The sequence below is a fragment of the Myotis brandtii genome, unplaced genomic scaffold (genome assembly GCF_000412655.1).
Source record: "Myotis brandtii unplaced genomic scaffold, ASM41265v1 scaffold21, whole genome shotgun sequence".
NCBI classification, from domain to species: domain Eukaryota; kingdom Metazoa; phylum Chordata; class Mammalia; order Chiroptera; family Vespertilionidae; genus Myotis; species Myotis brandtii.
This window is the reverse complement of record NW_005357846.1, coordinates 3,099,014-3,114,826: the sequence shown is the minus strand read 5'-3', so window position 1 is coordinate 3,114,826 and position 15,813 is coordinate 3,099,014. Positions and strand designations below refer to the sequence as shown.

At 39.6% G+C, this 15,813-nt stretch overlaps 1 long non-coding RNA gene across 1 annotated transcript; it reads right to left on the bottom strand.

Annotated features, from left to right (window-relative positions):
* Positions 1–7,178: 7,178 nt before the first annotated feature.
* On the bottom strand, positions 7,179–13,040 carry LOC102249718. Its single transcript, XR_313556.2, has 4 exons — positions 12,988–13,040; positions 12,248–12,336; positions 11,646–11,820; positions 7,179–7,721 (listed from the first exon to the last, which is right to left on the bottom strand). It is a non-coding gene; the product is annotated as an uncharacterized LOC102249718 (long non-coding RNA).
* Between the last annotated feature and the right edge of the window lie 2,773 nt (positions 13,041–15,813).

The window sequence follows — 15,813 nt, the reverse complement described above, 5'->3', positions numbered from 1 at the left end:
ACTCAAGGGGCCAAAGAGCCGCATGTGGCTCGCGAGCCACAGTTTGCCGACCACTGCCCTAGAGCTATCTTAACAAATTAACACAAAGTGCCTTAAAGCAGCTGGTATTTATTCCTTCTTAGTTCTGGAGGTCAAATGGCCAAAATCAAGGTGTTAGCAGGGCCATGCTTCCTCCAAAGGTTCTAAGGCAGACTCTTTCCTTGCCTCTTCCTGCCTTTAGGGCAGCGGTTCTCAACCTGTGGGTCGCAACCCCTTTGGCGGTTGAATGACCCTTTCACAGGGGTCACCTAAGACCATCCTGCATATCAGATATTTACATTATGATTCATAACAGTAGCAACATTACAGTTATGAAGTAGCAACGAAAATAATTTTATGGTTGGGTCACAGCATGAGGAACTGTATTTAAAGGGCCAGAAGGTTGAGAACCACTGCTTTAGGGGCTCTAGACATTTCTTAGTTTGGTAATACATCACCTCAATCTCTGCTTCTGTGTTCTCATGGCCTTCTCCTCTGTGTTGCTGTGTCTTCTCCTCTTCTGTCTCTTGTAAGGATATTTGTCATTGGATTTAGAGACTCTCCAGGTAGTCCAAGGTGATCTTATCTCCAGACCCTTCACTTAATTCTATCTACAAGGACCTTTTTTTCAAATGCAGTCACATTCATAGGTTCTGGGCGTTAGGCATATCTTTTGGGGAGGCTGCTATTTAATTCATTACATAGAGTTTTGAGGAGAGGAGTGACAAGATGGGCCTTGTGTTCTGGCAGGTTTATTCTCATTCCTGTGGTGCAAATAGACAGTAGGGAGGCAGAAAGACTAGGGCAGAATCCAAAAGAACACCAGACACAAAGCAATAATTCAGGTGACTATGTGGCCTATACCTGAACAGCAGTAAAAGAGGTAGTGAGATGGTGTGAGTCCAGGTTTTAGGCCTGAATATCTGTTAGTTACTTTTTAAAATATATTTTTATTGATTTCAGAGAAGAAGGGAGAGGGAGAGAGAGATAGAAGCATCAATGATGAGGGAGAGTCATTGGTTGGCTGCCTCCTGCATGCCCCACTGGGGATCAAGCCCGCAACCTAGTCATGTGCCCTGACCAGGAATCAAACCACGACCTCCAGGTTTATAGGTTGATGTTCAACCACTGAGCCACACCTGCTAGGCTATCTGTGAATTACTTTTGATGTATATGGTAGGCATGCCTCCTTTCCTATAAAGCTTTTATATTCTGGGGTCAAGGTCATTCGCTAGCTGCTCTTCCTCCACCATCAGATCTCAGGTTGAATGGCATTTCCTTCTGACAGCCTTCCTAGACTTCAATAGATTGCCTTGACATGTCTCTATGATCCACACCTTAAGGTTATCCCTATCATAGCTCTTTTTGTCAGTTGTCTCTGTTTGCTGTTGCAAACCACCCCAAAACTTAGTGTCTTCAATAAACAGTCAAAGAAAGAAAACATGTATTTAGCTGATGGTTTTGTAGATGAACAATTGGCTTAACTTCGCTTTTCTTCTGGTCTGGGTCATGGATCACTGGTCTTGGCTGGGTGCGCTCATGCATCTGTGATTAGCTAGTGAGTCAAAATGGCCTCAGTTTAAATGGCTGGGATGACTGGGGTCTGTCTGCGTGGGGCCTCTCATTCTCCACAGGCTGGCCTGGGCTTGTTAACCGTGCAGTCAACGGGATCCAAGAGTGTGAGAGCAGAAGCTGCAAGGCCCCCTGAAGCCTAAGTTCAGAACTGGCACAATTTCTTCTCATCAAATTCTATTGGTAAATGCAAGTCACAAAACCAGCCCAGAATCAAAGGAGGAGGAAATAGACACATCTGTCTATTAGAGAAGTTACTAGGTGTTGTTGTAATTTTTGTAAGCTGCAGTATTATTTAATATAATTGTTTATTTTGATGTCTCTTTTCCCTGTTAGCTACCCCACAGAAAAGGAAAGAAGTTTCTCTTTGTTCAGTTTTATAGTCCCACACAGTAGATACTGAATACAGGTTTGTTTAAAAAATGAATGAATGAATGAATGAATGAGAGAATCAATTGGTAAACAAGCAGAATGCGACTCATCTGCAAATGTCATCATCACTTGTTCAACCTCCATTCTCTTGAGTTCTGCATCAGGATCTTAACACACTCAGTTAAAGGGATGTATGTGCAGGTGGGGTAAATTATTGCTTACATCTGACTTAATGTGGGCATAAAAATAAGCATTATTTCTCCAATTTTTAAGCATTATAAATATTTGGGATAACTTTTTAAGGGAGCTAAATACTCACTTGTTTTATATTAATCTAGAACAAGGAATAAGCCTTTATTGTTAAACAATGCCAATGTTTGGAAAACTTTGGGTGTTTTACAAATGAAATATAATGGCAAGTTGTTACTCTTTTTTTGCAGTGGAAGCATTTAAGTGCCTTGGTGATAGAGATAAGAATTGAATTAAAAATCCCTGTGTCCAATCGTTTTCACTAATGACTTCATTCCTAAAGCTTCATTCGTTTTTCTCTGCTACTCCGTGTACCACGAAGAATTTATACTGCCTACCAGTAATCTCCTTTTAGACTCTCTTACATCTTTCAAACCCTGCTTACTGTGAACTTCTTTCGGCACTGAGCCTGAATGTCTTCCAGATCCTTATTGATCTCAGTACATCAACATGTTGTTTGCGCTGCTTATCTGTGTTGCAGTAAGTCTATTAAGTCTACTGGACTATTCAATTCTGTGTTCAGTAGTGTGCCTATGTTTTGTACTGAGTACACCCGAGGTGTGGAAACAAAGTAGCAATCTGAGAAGCAATTCAGTGAGAGCAACTCCTAGAGAACAGCTCTCCAGGAATCTTTTATTTTTCCAAGACGGGAACATCTGGGAAGTAGAGACATAGCGAGGAGCTGCCTATGAATTCTATGGATATGTGAAGAGTAAGAGGTCAGTTCTTTAGAGATTGAAGGGAAGGAATAAAAAACCATAAAGTAAAAGTTGGTTCCACGCCCTGACCGGTTTGGCTCAGTGGATAGAGCGTCGGCCTGCGGACTGAAGGGTCCCGGGTTCGATTCTGGTCAAGGGCATATACCTTGGTTGCGGGCACATCCCCAGTAGGAGGTGTGCAGGAGACAGCTGATCGATGTTTCTCTCTCATCGATGTTTCTAACTCTCTATCCCTCTCCCTTTCTCTCTGTGAAAAATCAATAAAATATATTTTAAAAAAAAGTTGGTTCCACATCAAGTCAATGTTGCTGACTGTTAGGATCTTGTGTCTGTCAGGAAGCAGACATTTTCTATGAGTTTTGTCAGGAACCCAAAACTATGAGAGTCAAATGATGAGGCAAGGTTGGACAGGGCAAGTCTTAAAGGAGCCCTGCACTGGGCAGAAATGGACAGGCCAGAGAGGCCCATGATGCTTCTTCAAAACTGCCCAAGGCCTACGGAGGTGAATTGTGAAGGACCTGATAGCTGGGGGCTGCCATCTCGCTTCACTGCTTACTGCAAAATGACATGACTTTTCTTGAAGGGAGAGACAAGTGGCACCCCTCCTGGGCAGCCACAGAACTTGAGGTCGTTTTAAAATATTTGGGGAAGGGCTGACTATGGCACTAAGCGGCACTGGTTCCATATCCATGGGGGTAAAGGAGACGGGATGGCTGCGATCAAAAGATAATTTAGAAGAATCCTAATGTAGTCAGTCATTTTGTTAATCAACATATATTTTTTTTAATTATTTGTGGTTTGGGTGCTCCTTTTGAAGGTTTCACTTGTCATTGTGTTTATGGGAAATTGACAGTTATTAATTGTTTTTAAGCTTGAACCAGTCCTTATTAGAATTCAAATATATTTCTCACTACTGGGTCCAATATCTATGTAACCATTTATCTTACAGTGAATTTTACTGTAAGTATAATATTTACAAGAAGCAATTTGTCATTTCTGGGTTAAGCATAGAAACTTCAATATTTTCTGGATAAATATGTCAAAATAACTAAGATTCAAGCAATAGAAGAAAATGCGAAGCTTATAATACAGCATTTTATATTAGAGTTAGGAGGTTTGATGTCTGGTTTGCCTCTGCTATTATTGTTCTTATAAATATGATTTTCCAATTATTAACCATCATTAGTATTGACGGCATTAATGCTGGTAATCTGTCTCACTAAGGATTTCAAAGTGCTGTATTTTTTATATGCTAAATGAGTTTCAGGGCTCCAGCAGTGATTTCTACCTTGATTTGCTACATCCCAAAGTCTCCAAACACAATTAATTTTAATTCATATATGAATACGCTATATAGCACTTTAGGTGAGCTAATGGGGTGTCAGACTCTCATAAACAATTCTGGAGTGTTTCATCTCCCTAAAGACTTAAATCTCTAATTGGCAATACATCCCTTTGTCTCACTAGGGACTCCTTGTCATTTAAACATTGTCCTATGCATGTGTTCACAGGGCTGGGGAGCTGAATGAACACATGAATAAGGCTCACAGAGGCTGAAGAGGGACAAAGGTCCAAGGCTGAGGTCCAGAGGTACCCAGGATCTGTCGTGCTGGTGCCCTGTGTCGCCTCTTTGTGACCTGCTCCTCAGTGCTTCCCTCACTTCCCAGTCGCATCTCTCTGCCTCTCCCACTCATCCCCTCCTCTGTGCTCTGAGCATACCCGGATGATTGTCCCAGCTGCTTGTCTCTCTCATGCCACCCTGCCTCCAGACTCGTGCTCACTCCACCTGGAACACACCTGCTGCCTTCCCCTTCATCATCCCTTACTTGCCCCAACAGCTCCCACTGCCTTCAAGAGTCACATCAAGTATTGCCCAGCTGGTGAGGGCTTTCTTCATTACCCCAGCTGCACTCTGCCTTCATTGCCTCCTTCCCTCTGAACTTTTCCCCTTTGTACAGATGTCCAATATGACAATTAATCTATTTACATATCTGTTTCCATCATCTCCACTAGACATGGAGAGCAAGGACAACCTATTAGCATGTATATGTAGCACAGGTTTTTGCTAACAAAACACTCAATGTGTTTTTGGTGAATGAATGAATTACAGTTCCTTATCTCAGGGTACCAGGGACCAGCACCTCCACATTCTCTCTGAGTGTCTACTGCAGGCTCTCTCACATGCCGGCAGACCCAGAGGCACACAAGCAGGTTAGGTTCTAACAGGTTAAGCCCCATCCTTGTTAGAACTTCATCCCACATACTGTTGTACTCCACATGAACCTTCTCTGCACCCTTATTGAAATCTGGCTTTTCCCTGGCATTGCTGATCTTCAGCTAGTTACTGGAAGACAGTGTCTCCGATGGAATAATTAAACTACTATAAATCCATGTGTTACTCTAAATAAAAACTTGTTAATGTGTTCATTCTGCCTGTAGTATGTGCATTGAAAAGAGAGGATGAGAAGCCAGGAAAACATAGAAATGAACTCCTAATGGTGGCATTTCAGGAAATAGGAAAGGACAGATGGGAAGATATTTCTGGGGCGGGAGCTTCTGGGTGCCCTTCACATGGTACCACACAAGCCATTTCCTATTTCTGTACAGAAGGTTGGATCTGCTGCTACAACTCTCTAGCTCTCCTGAGAAAAGCATTTTTATTTCTGTCTTTTATAAAAAGGTAGAGGCACCAGCCTTTCTAGTTGTCAGGGACCTGGAAGGAACCCTCCTCATATGATGGCCAGAAAAAGCCAAGAAGAGAGAAAGAAATTGCCCTTTTTCTACATCTAATCGATACTGAAACAACACTGGCCAAGTTCAGAGAGAGACAATCAGGCTCAATGGAAACAGATTTGTTCTAATTATAAAATAGCATATCCTAATTAACGTTTACCTAGGTGCTATGCAAAATCCTTTTCTTTATTCCTTATACCAACCACATAATAAAAGTCATTTTAGTATCCCCATTTTGCAAATAAGTTAAGTCACTTGCTCCTGGTCACAAAGCTAATAATTGTCCCAGTCAGCTGCTGGTGACCAGAAAGTTGTGACTCAAATCTTAAGCATATCTTCTGGACATTAGCCCCTGGTAGAAGGAAGGGAGCACTTAAGCTTATGTGTCCATTTACAACCTAGCACTGCTGCTACTCTTATTGTGATCCTATATATGGCAAGACTTTGATATTCTATTTATTTCTTTTATTTCATGAGGGCACAGAAGATATGATAATTTATGAATACAATTTTTATATTAAGCAACTGATATAGAGAATATTATATGGTCCCTGACTCCAAAGAATTTACAACCTGAAAAGTGATATTAAGACCTCACTTAACATTATGTTACAATTCCAAACTGTGTACAAGCCGTGCCCAAATTTATATAAGAAACCATCCACTCAGAGAGCAGGCTCTTAGATATCACAAACATAAAGTAACTATTGTCTTCTCCCTTTTATTTTCAAGCAATTGTTTCCTAAACACTGATGTAGTCACCAAGTCTGCACACTTCAGAAATTCCAGGTCTTTACTAAATCACATGGAAATGTGTGTTGTCATTTCCCTTGAGATTTCTTTTCAAGTATCACTTCCGTCCATCAAGTCGGAGTTCCTGTAAGTACAGAGTGTTCCAATTCTTTATCTTCACTGACAGGATGTGGATTTCCAACAGCCGCAAAAACCTAACTGTTCTCCTGACCCCCTGTGCAAATATTGCTTACATGTGTATGGTGAGAGTCTTAATGTCATTTGTTGAAACATATTTAAACGATGTCATTGGGTCCACACCAAGTTAATACTGCTTTCCCGAGGCTGTGATCCATTCACTCAACCAGCTGGTTTGACTGATTTTTCCTTTGAATTGACCTAATTGCCTGGCTGTTTGGGCATCTGCAGACACCTTTACACAAAGAGAAGGCAGGCTTCACAGGAACTTGCTAAATGAGGGTTATTCTTTTCTTCTGAGATCTGCCGCAGACTATTGAGTGACTGTTGGCATGAGTTACAATCATATCCCCCCCACCCTATCCCCTTTCTCATTTTTAAAATGACAGTATGAATATATAAAACTCCGAAGATGCTGAATGGAAAAGCAAATAATAATTGCATATTAATATACATCTATATTTTATAGAAAGACATATTTCTTTTATTTTGAAATACCAACAAGAGACAACATGAAGAAAACAAACAATTAGCAACTCAAAGAGGTTTTTATAAAGCTCTCTTTTAGTTCTATACTTGGGTTCTTTTAGATAATTAATTATTGATAGATATTTAGATATTTTTTTTACATTGCAGTATATACCACTAGATCTCTAAAAGTTAACAGGGATTAATATTTTCCAAAATAAATACTCGACTTAACAAACTGGCTAGGTTTCTTCACTGACATGTATGGCAATCAAGTCAAAACTCAGATTTCATTCAAAACTCAAGGTTTTATCCAAATTTGTTTAGCTGTTTATCAAGAAAAGATTTTCAGTACAATCCTGATCACAAAACAGAGTCAAAACGTTCATAAAAATCAGATCCGATAGAGCATCCGCTAACCTGGGTATATTTCCCTCTAATTAACCAGTTCTTAATGGCAACATTTCTTATCTTACAACTGTGACATGAAGAGGGAGCTGTAGCTCTTCTGAGACACAGTTCTGCAAGAACCAGCTTATCCACGCTCTCCGATCTCGTGTCTGTTTCTCTTTCTCCCTCTCTTGTGCTGCCCCTCATTCATTCACTCTTCCATCTTCTTGCCATTGTGCCAGCTCAATTTTAAGGGTATCTGCTCCGTATCTGTTCAAGGGGAGATAATCCATGCAAATCAGCAGCAGTGGCTTTCAATGCGTGGCTCCCAGAGAGGACTCAGCTTGCGGAGGTCACTCGTTCACAGCCGCTCCTCCCATTACATTTTTCCCCTTATTGCAGGACCGCTGTATGTATACAGTGACTGAAAGGACTCAATTTACTGCAACTGCTGCCTGGCTTTCCTTACAATTTTTTTTTTAAATAAAGGAACTTACCTCCATCTGTCTTTTCAAGGTAGGAAGTCTGATTCTTCTAAAGACGCGCGTAATGCCTCCGCTGTCTGCTCATTATCAAATGTCATTTGAATGCTTTTTGTTGTTGCCGGCATTCGACACAAATGCTGGGGTTCCAGGTGTCTCAGGCTTCTGTTACTTACCATATAGGTACAATTGTTTAAGTGTCGGTGATTGTACATAATGTTTATTTTCCCTGCAGCCAGCTCCAGTTTTACAATGCCAGAAAGATTATAGTGTCCACTCTCTAATCTAGAAATACAATCCCCTAGCAAGTTTTCCCTCTTTAAAAAAAAATAATAAGTTATCAGTATGTTTTCACTTATTGTGTACCCTGGCCAATAATAGCCAAGTGTAAAATACAACCATGTTGATTTAAAACAAAAAAAACTGGAACCGTCCTGCAGTGTTTTCTGTGAAAAAAAACTAACTGTTGAAATGTTTTTGACAACAGCAAGAAAAAGGATAGATTTTACTTCATTCTTCTGCAAAGCAAGAAGCTAAAGGCCTTATTGCTAACAGGCCTGTTAAATAGATTTATTCTTCACAATTCATAAGTTGTGACTAGGTTATGCAGGAGTATTATAATTAGTTAGAATTCAGTTACAGTCATAATACATGCTGCTATTTATTGCTTTGCCATTGATTAAACCTGACATGATATAAAAAAGTTTACTGTCACAAGGCAATAAAAAGCTTATGTTTGTAGAACACTGTTTGATATCATTTTTAAAAACTGATTTCAATAGGCAAATGGTTATGTTTGGATTGAAAATGCATGTAAGAAACTAACAGATTCGATGCTATGCATCTGATTTATGAAGGCAGTTCCTGGGCTTATATCACTTCATATGTGTTTTCTTGAACTTACTTGTAATAATATTTTAATCATTTCTTAGTCATTAAAATTTTAAAACATACTAAATGTCATAAAATTACAGGTTCAAAAATCTTTTTGATTAGTACAAATATAATTATGACATTTCAGTTATGATTTAGATTTCAATAAATGTAATATGTCTTTGAAAACACTCCTTACTAATATAATTTTACATTTGTTATCTGATTTTTTTCTAAGAAGGTTTGACATGTGGGTATGGCAAGACTCTTTAATCTCTTGCACAGGATAGAATTGCAAATAAACAGTAAACAAAGTTGACAATCCTAAAAGAAGAAAAAATTATCCTCTGGTCTACTGAATAGTTTTGATGACATAAATCTTAGATTTCATCTTCTAGGTAGATACCTGTAGTTAGTGGAGTTTGAGGGAGGAGGGGATTTATTGTCCACACAAAATATTTCAGTGCCAAAAAAGTGCAGTTATTTTTCTTTTTGATACAGAGTCTTCTACTATAAAAAAAATACACTCTGATGTTTGAGTACAGTACAAAGCATGAAGCCCTGTCATTGTTAGCATAAAGAAGACATCTACACAAGTATTACTGTGCAGAGGGCAATCTTTCTGTCTCTGGCATTTGTTAGGTTACTGTACATAGAATTGAACAGATAAATATGTTCTGCTTCGTGGCGTTTTAGTGAGCCTATTGGTATGCAGGCTACTCTGCCAGAGTAGCAACGGAAAAAAAAAAAGATATGTGTCATAGCAGTGGGTCGTAAAAGTCCTTCACAGTGAGAGAAGAGGAATTTGACTTATTTCTTATGCAGTAATTAGAATTTCCCAAAACTCTTTGAGATGCTGAGTAGAAAAGGAAACTGAGGCTTCCCAGGAAGGGCTGATTACACTTATCTATGCGAATCGTGTAGCTGCCCATGAATATCTTCTTCCCAGACACTGTCACTGGAGGATTCCATTCACATCTTACAGGGAAAGAAAGGGACTCCTTACTAATGGTTCAGGGTGATTCTTTCATATTTAAAGCGCGTTGGAGAAGAGCACCCGACACAGGAGGATCTTCACAGATGGGAAGGTGTGTGGGACTGCCTGGCTGTGTGGACTTGAGAGGAGTGTGAAACTAAAGGGTGCCCTTTCAAAACAAAGGAGCGCCACGCAATACTCTGTCTGCAGCCAAGCTGTGGAGAGATATAAAAAGTGCCCAGGGATATCTTTTGGGGACAGAGAAAATGCAAACCAGGCAGTCTCTTTTCAACCAAATTACCAGGATTTGATAGGTATGAAGGCATTCCCCCCATGGAATCTCAGACCATCATTTCAGAGTTATTTCAAAAGCACATATTTTATAGACTTTCACATGTGTTTGCATACCTCCTAGGAAACTCTCCAAAGACCTCAGTTGTTTGCCTTTAAATCAGGTTTGACTGTGCATCCTAAGTTAAGTGCTCACAGCCTTCGATTCCCCTGGGTTTCTTTTGCTTCCTCTGTAAACTTGCCATTCCCCTGGTAACTCACTTAAGCAGGTCTTCAGGGTAAGTTCCAGTTTTCTCCATTTCTGTGCGCCTTGCAGCAGCACCCCGGAACTGGTCAACACTGTAGCTGTATGTAATACCACGTTGCTATTCCCACCTCACCCTCTTCTGCGGATCTTACTCAGTACAGTGAAAGGGATCAATGATCATCTTAAAAGGATGCTTTGGAGGATGTTAGTACATTCTTTGTAACTTCAGGAGTGTTCGGTGGGGCCAGGGAAACTTGCAACCCTGCTTGAGGGGAAATGATGTGCTTCATCGGCAGACATTCAATGCCCATATCATCTGTAGACATGCAAATTTTCTCAGGGAGGATTGTATCTTACCGCATGTGCTTTCTAAATCTTGAAACTCCTCGTTCTGCATGGATCGATTATAATGTTAAGTGCAAACTCAGCAGACTAATTGCTTTATCTGGGTTAATTTAATCTGCATACCATTCTGAGATCCATGGGACCACCATCCCCTTCTCATAAAGACATCAAGGTACAGAGGGGTTCAGCAACTTAGTCAAGGCCACACAATTGTGGTAGAACTGGGATTTGAAGCCATTTATTATGATACTGGCTTCAAAACATCACACAATAATGTCTTCCTGGCTAACGAGATCAGATGACTAAATATAAGGACATCCTCCTCCCCCCAATAGCAAAACAGTTCTAGGTACCCTCTGTACTCTTGATACAAATACATATCCGATTCTGATTAATCAACTCTTTTCATAGCTCTTCACCTCTATCTGTATTACCATCATAGCAGGGTTTTTTAAAGTTGTGTCATTTAATGCATGCCAGGAATGGTTTGTCTTGCAGAACATTTGTTTTTTACCTCAAGGAGTTAAGAACTAAATCAGATCTGTAATTTACTGACTTGTCGACTGACAGTCTTTGAAGCCCTGTCCCCACCCCACACAATCCTTTAAAAAAAAAAATTCTGTCTAAAGAACAAGATTGACATCTCTTTATATGTTTGGAATTTTTCAGTGGTGTAAAGTGCTTGGTAACGATGGAAATTAACCTGAGGCTTTATCTAACTACATTTCCTTGCAACTCCATTGAAGTTCTGGTTACAATTAAAATTTACATGCAAACAACTGTTTCTGTCAGAAAAAAAATGTATAGTATATTCTTCTGTCTTGTCATATCTTTTTTTTCTTTTAATCTACTGGGTAATGAAAGGAATCCTTTTTCCTTGCCTATATTTCCACTGGGCTCATCTGAATGAAAACTTTCCCAGTTGAAGTAGACCCGTAATTATAAAACAGGTAAAGGAAACAAATGAAATGAAAGTGTACCTTTAAGTGGTGGGAATATGAAACACTGCACATAGTTGTCTGTCCTGGTGTCAGAAGGTGTTATCTCCGTAAGTAGAAGTGGACAAGAAGAGGTCCGTACAGGGAAACTTTTTGTGGCTTTACTTCTGTCTGTTTATGTGGGGTAGCTGGAACTGTCTCACACCGTTTTATCCTCCTAGTGTGAAAAGATGAACTATTATGCATATAACTCATAGGAATCTGATTCAGAGGCTGTGTTCATTTGAACTTTGAATATCATATATGTAATGTAAATAAAAAATCAGAACAATATTAACACATTATCAAGTGGCAGAAATATGGGGGGCATTGGTCAGTAGCAATTGAGCAACCTACACATTTCAGGAGTAATGGAAAACAATTTTGATGCCCTTCTGTGACACCACATTCTTTTTAGATCTTATTTGAAGTATCAGGCAGATGGACTGCCCCATATGCCCAGAACCCCTATCTGCTGGCATGCAGAAAGCTTGAGAACCTATCTTTAAAGTTATTTTAATATATCGGTTTTGCCCAGATTAGCTAAGTTAGACATCAACCATCGGTGCAGGAAAGGTTGGGAATTAATTTAAATTTGAGCTTACCCTTCCATCATCTCTTGCTGAGTTCTTTAGCCCGTGAGACATTCCTTTCAGATTTGATTTCTCCATTACTGGTAGGCTGATATTCTTACCTTGAAGGAAATAAAAAAGGGCAGGGAGAGAACCAGGAATGGTGGTAATGAGCTATGTGTTGATATAAACATTGAAAGGAGTTAAGATGGGCCTAAAAATATTTCAAGAATGTGCCCCTCGTTGCTAAGTCCTTCGGCTGCATAACTGAATTTCCTATCTAAAAATATGTCAGTTTCATGAAATTAAAAAAATGAAATCAAAATATTTTTCTCACTGTGAAAAGCTTGTAATGAGAACAAAAAACATTCAGATAACTTAATTTTCAAATGTATTAGCAATCAGTTCAGACTGGACAGTTATCAACACATTTGAGCTCAAAAATAAAACTTCACTGGCAATTAAAATTCACAGTTTGGAAAGTAAAACCAAAATTTGCAAAAAACCTTAAATGAGGATTGGAAAGTCTGTTTGTTGATTTGTTTGTCGATGGCTCTTGTTACATATGTTACTCTCTCCCAAAAGAATTAATCAAGTGGCCTTCCCCAAGTCACTGAGACCTCTTCCCTATATTTTCACAGAACCTACGGTTATTCCACACAAGTCAGCCACTAACTGTTCTTTTCTCATATTTCCCTCATTGTTTTATATGTCATATTGTTGTATCCCATGTAGCTTGTAAGCTACTTACAATGAAAGTCAGTAATACTTACTCTGTGTCCTTCACAGACATTGTCTCAGTATAAAGGCCAGAGACTGTTCTTGGTTAATATTTGAATGATTAATGGAATTGCTAAGAATCTAGTTAGTTTAGGTTATATATTTTTTTAAAATTTATCTCAAGTGCAAACAGAGAAACATCTATTCATTCAAAACATTTCTTAAGACCTACTTGTATTGCAGACACTGGGCCTAAGCTCTGACAGTGTAGGAAACTTGACCTGTGTTCAACTTTAAAAAGGGCAACAGAAGAAATTAATCCAATAGATAAAATTATATGTACATACATTTCTGATTTCCCATTTTGGAAGTTAAAGGGAGAGGCAACTGGCAAAAGAACTACAGTGGGTGAGAGCAGGAGTAAACTAAATGAGACAAGAGAAAATAAGGCCATTTAGAAGCTGGTGAGAGAATGGGGAAGAGAGATATCTTGAGAGAAGAGGAGAGAAGGGCTTAGAGAATGTTAAAGATTTCAGACCTTGCCCTAACTGGTTTGGCTCAGTGGATAGAGCATCAGCCTGCGGACTGAAGGGTCCCCGGTTCGATTCCGGTCAAAGGCATGTACCTTGGTTGCGGGCACATGCCCATTGGGGGTTGTGCAGGAGGCAGCTGATCGATGTTTCTCTCTCATCGATGTTTCTAACTCTCTATCCTTCTCCCTTCCTCTCTGAAAAAAATCAATAAAATATACTTTAAAAAAAAGATTTCAGATCTTGGCATTTCTGATTAACCACAGTTTACAGCTTTTTAACTTCTATCATTAAATCTTCATACACTATAAATGAAATGAAAATAATAATTAATCTCAAGAGAAACTATTCTTTGGCCTGAAGCTTTGGCTCCCTGGAAATGAATAGACTAAACAGGGTCGGGGTGCTAAATAAGGATGAAAGCAAAGAGGATATAAGGTGGTTTGCAAAGCAAACTTTCAATTAGTCCATCTAATAAGAAATCCCACAGAGAGACCCCCAACCATATATCAAATTTTTTTTAAAATTGGCAAATCCAGTCTTACCCAGGCAGATATCAACACCTAGCAGGGTAGAGAAGCAGCCCGTCAGAGGAGTGGGTTTCAGGGCAGCTTCTAGGGTAGATGGTCAGCCAGGAAAAAAACCCAGGATGCGTGGAATAAGACGCGGGCTTCAGGAACAAGTATTGGCAGGAGGGAAACAGGAAAAGCAGTTTGGGGTTCATCAATCTGGGTACAAAGCAAAGCTGCTCATCTACCTTTTTCTGGGTGCCAGGTACCAGAGGAAACAAAAATATCTGTTCCTCTGAAGATTCAGGATAAAGGCATAAACCTATGGCTGCCCCTCCCCATTTAGGTACGCGGGCCTCATGCCAGAGACAGTTTGTTGTCTCAACTCTCAATATTTTATTTTTCAACCCTTAGCCATGGACATGGTAAAGACTATTTGTGAAATTCTTCTGGTTAGCATGTAAAAGCCATTGCCTGCTGGCCACTGGGGTTTTGTTGGATTCAGAGAGAAGACAGAGCAGCCTGCAGGGGACTGCGCATGTATCCTTGTCATTGATGAAAACAATGGAGGTCCATGGTTTAAAGTCTGCATCCTTGACTGGAAAACAAAAATCAGAGGCATTTAAAATCATGGGAGCTGAGTGTACAGAGGATGCATCGTGAAACAAAGAGAACACTAGCTTCAGGCAGGCAGAACTGAGTTGGAATCCCAGCAACTGGGGGTATTATTTCATCTCTCTGAGTTTCAGAGTCCTCATCTGGAAAATGGAAATAAAAATACCCACTTCTCAGTTCTATAGTAAAAAGTGAAATAATATCTGCTATCTGCCCAAACGAGTCTGATCTCAGAGAAGATGCTTCACAGTACTTCCCCATATTCATTCTGTTTTCTCTTCAAAATCAAATTTGCATTACCCTGGATCCCACTCATAGGCATATGTGTTTAAATGTTTCATGGCTTCATTTTCATCTGTAGCTAAGAAAAGAAAAGAGATTCATGGGACAACAAAGCACTGATCCTGTTACTAGGCTAGTTTCGGAGGATAGTCAGACCAAATTCTTAGGTCTTCTCATGTGGCAGTGAAGCATGTCATAGCTGTGAATAACAAACCCCTTAAAGGAAAATGATGTTTCCTATGCCAGGAAGCATGTCATAGCTGTGAATAACAAACCCCTTAAAGAAAAATGTTTCCTATGCCACGCATTATATGTATAATTTTGACTGAAATTAATATTTCCACCTACCTCTTCTTCTGAGGCCCTGATTTAATATCCTTAAGGCCTGGTGCCTAATAACCAACATGTGTTAATTTCTCTGGCTCTTAAGATGGCATGCCTGCCCATGCTCCCAGGCACACGGGGGTGATAGGCACGAGCTAATACAGAGCTTGCTGAATATTCTTCCTACTAGGATCTGTGCAGGCCGCTGAAGATTTTCAGAACCTAAGTTCACCAGCTGGAGTGAGAACTTTTAGAAGAGTTAACTCTCAATTAGTTGAATATAAAAGCCACCTAAGAGGATTCTGTGTGTGAAGTGAGCACGGAGCACATATCAGAAGGAAAAAGGAATCAGGACATGAGAAAACCAGGAGGGTATTTCACAGCCTTGTAGGATTTTTCTGATTTCTTTGGAAACTATGTAAATGAATTTCTTAAACACCGACTGTCATTGATTTTTTTCCTGATGTTCATTGATTCCTTTGTCATTGTTTCACGTGTGTGTTCTCCCAAAACATCTAGTAGCGATATTTCTCTCCCTCAACGCTGTCCCCAATCCATTAGAAGTATATCATTAAAACCTATTTAATTTCCTATGAAAGATTATATTAAGTGCACTTTC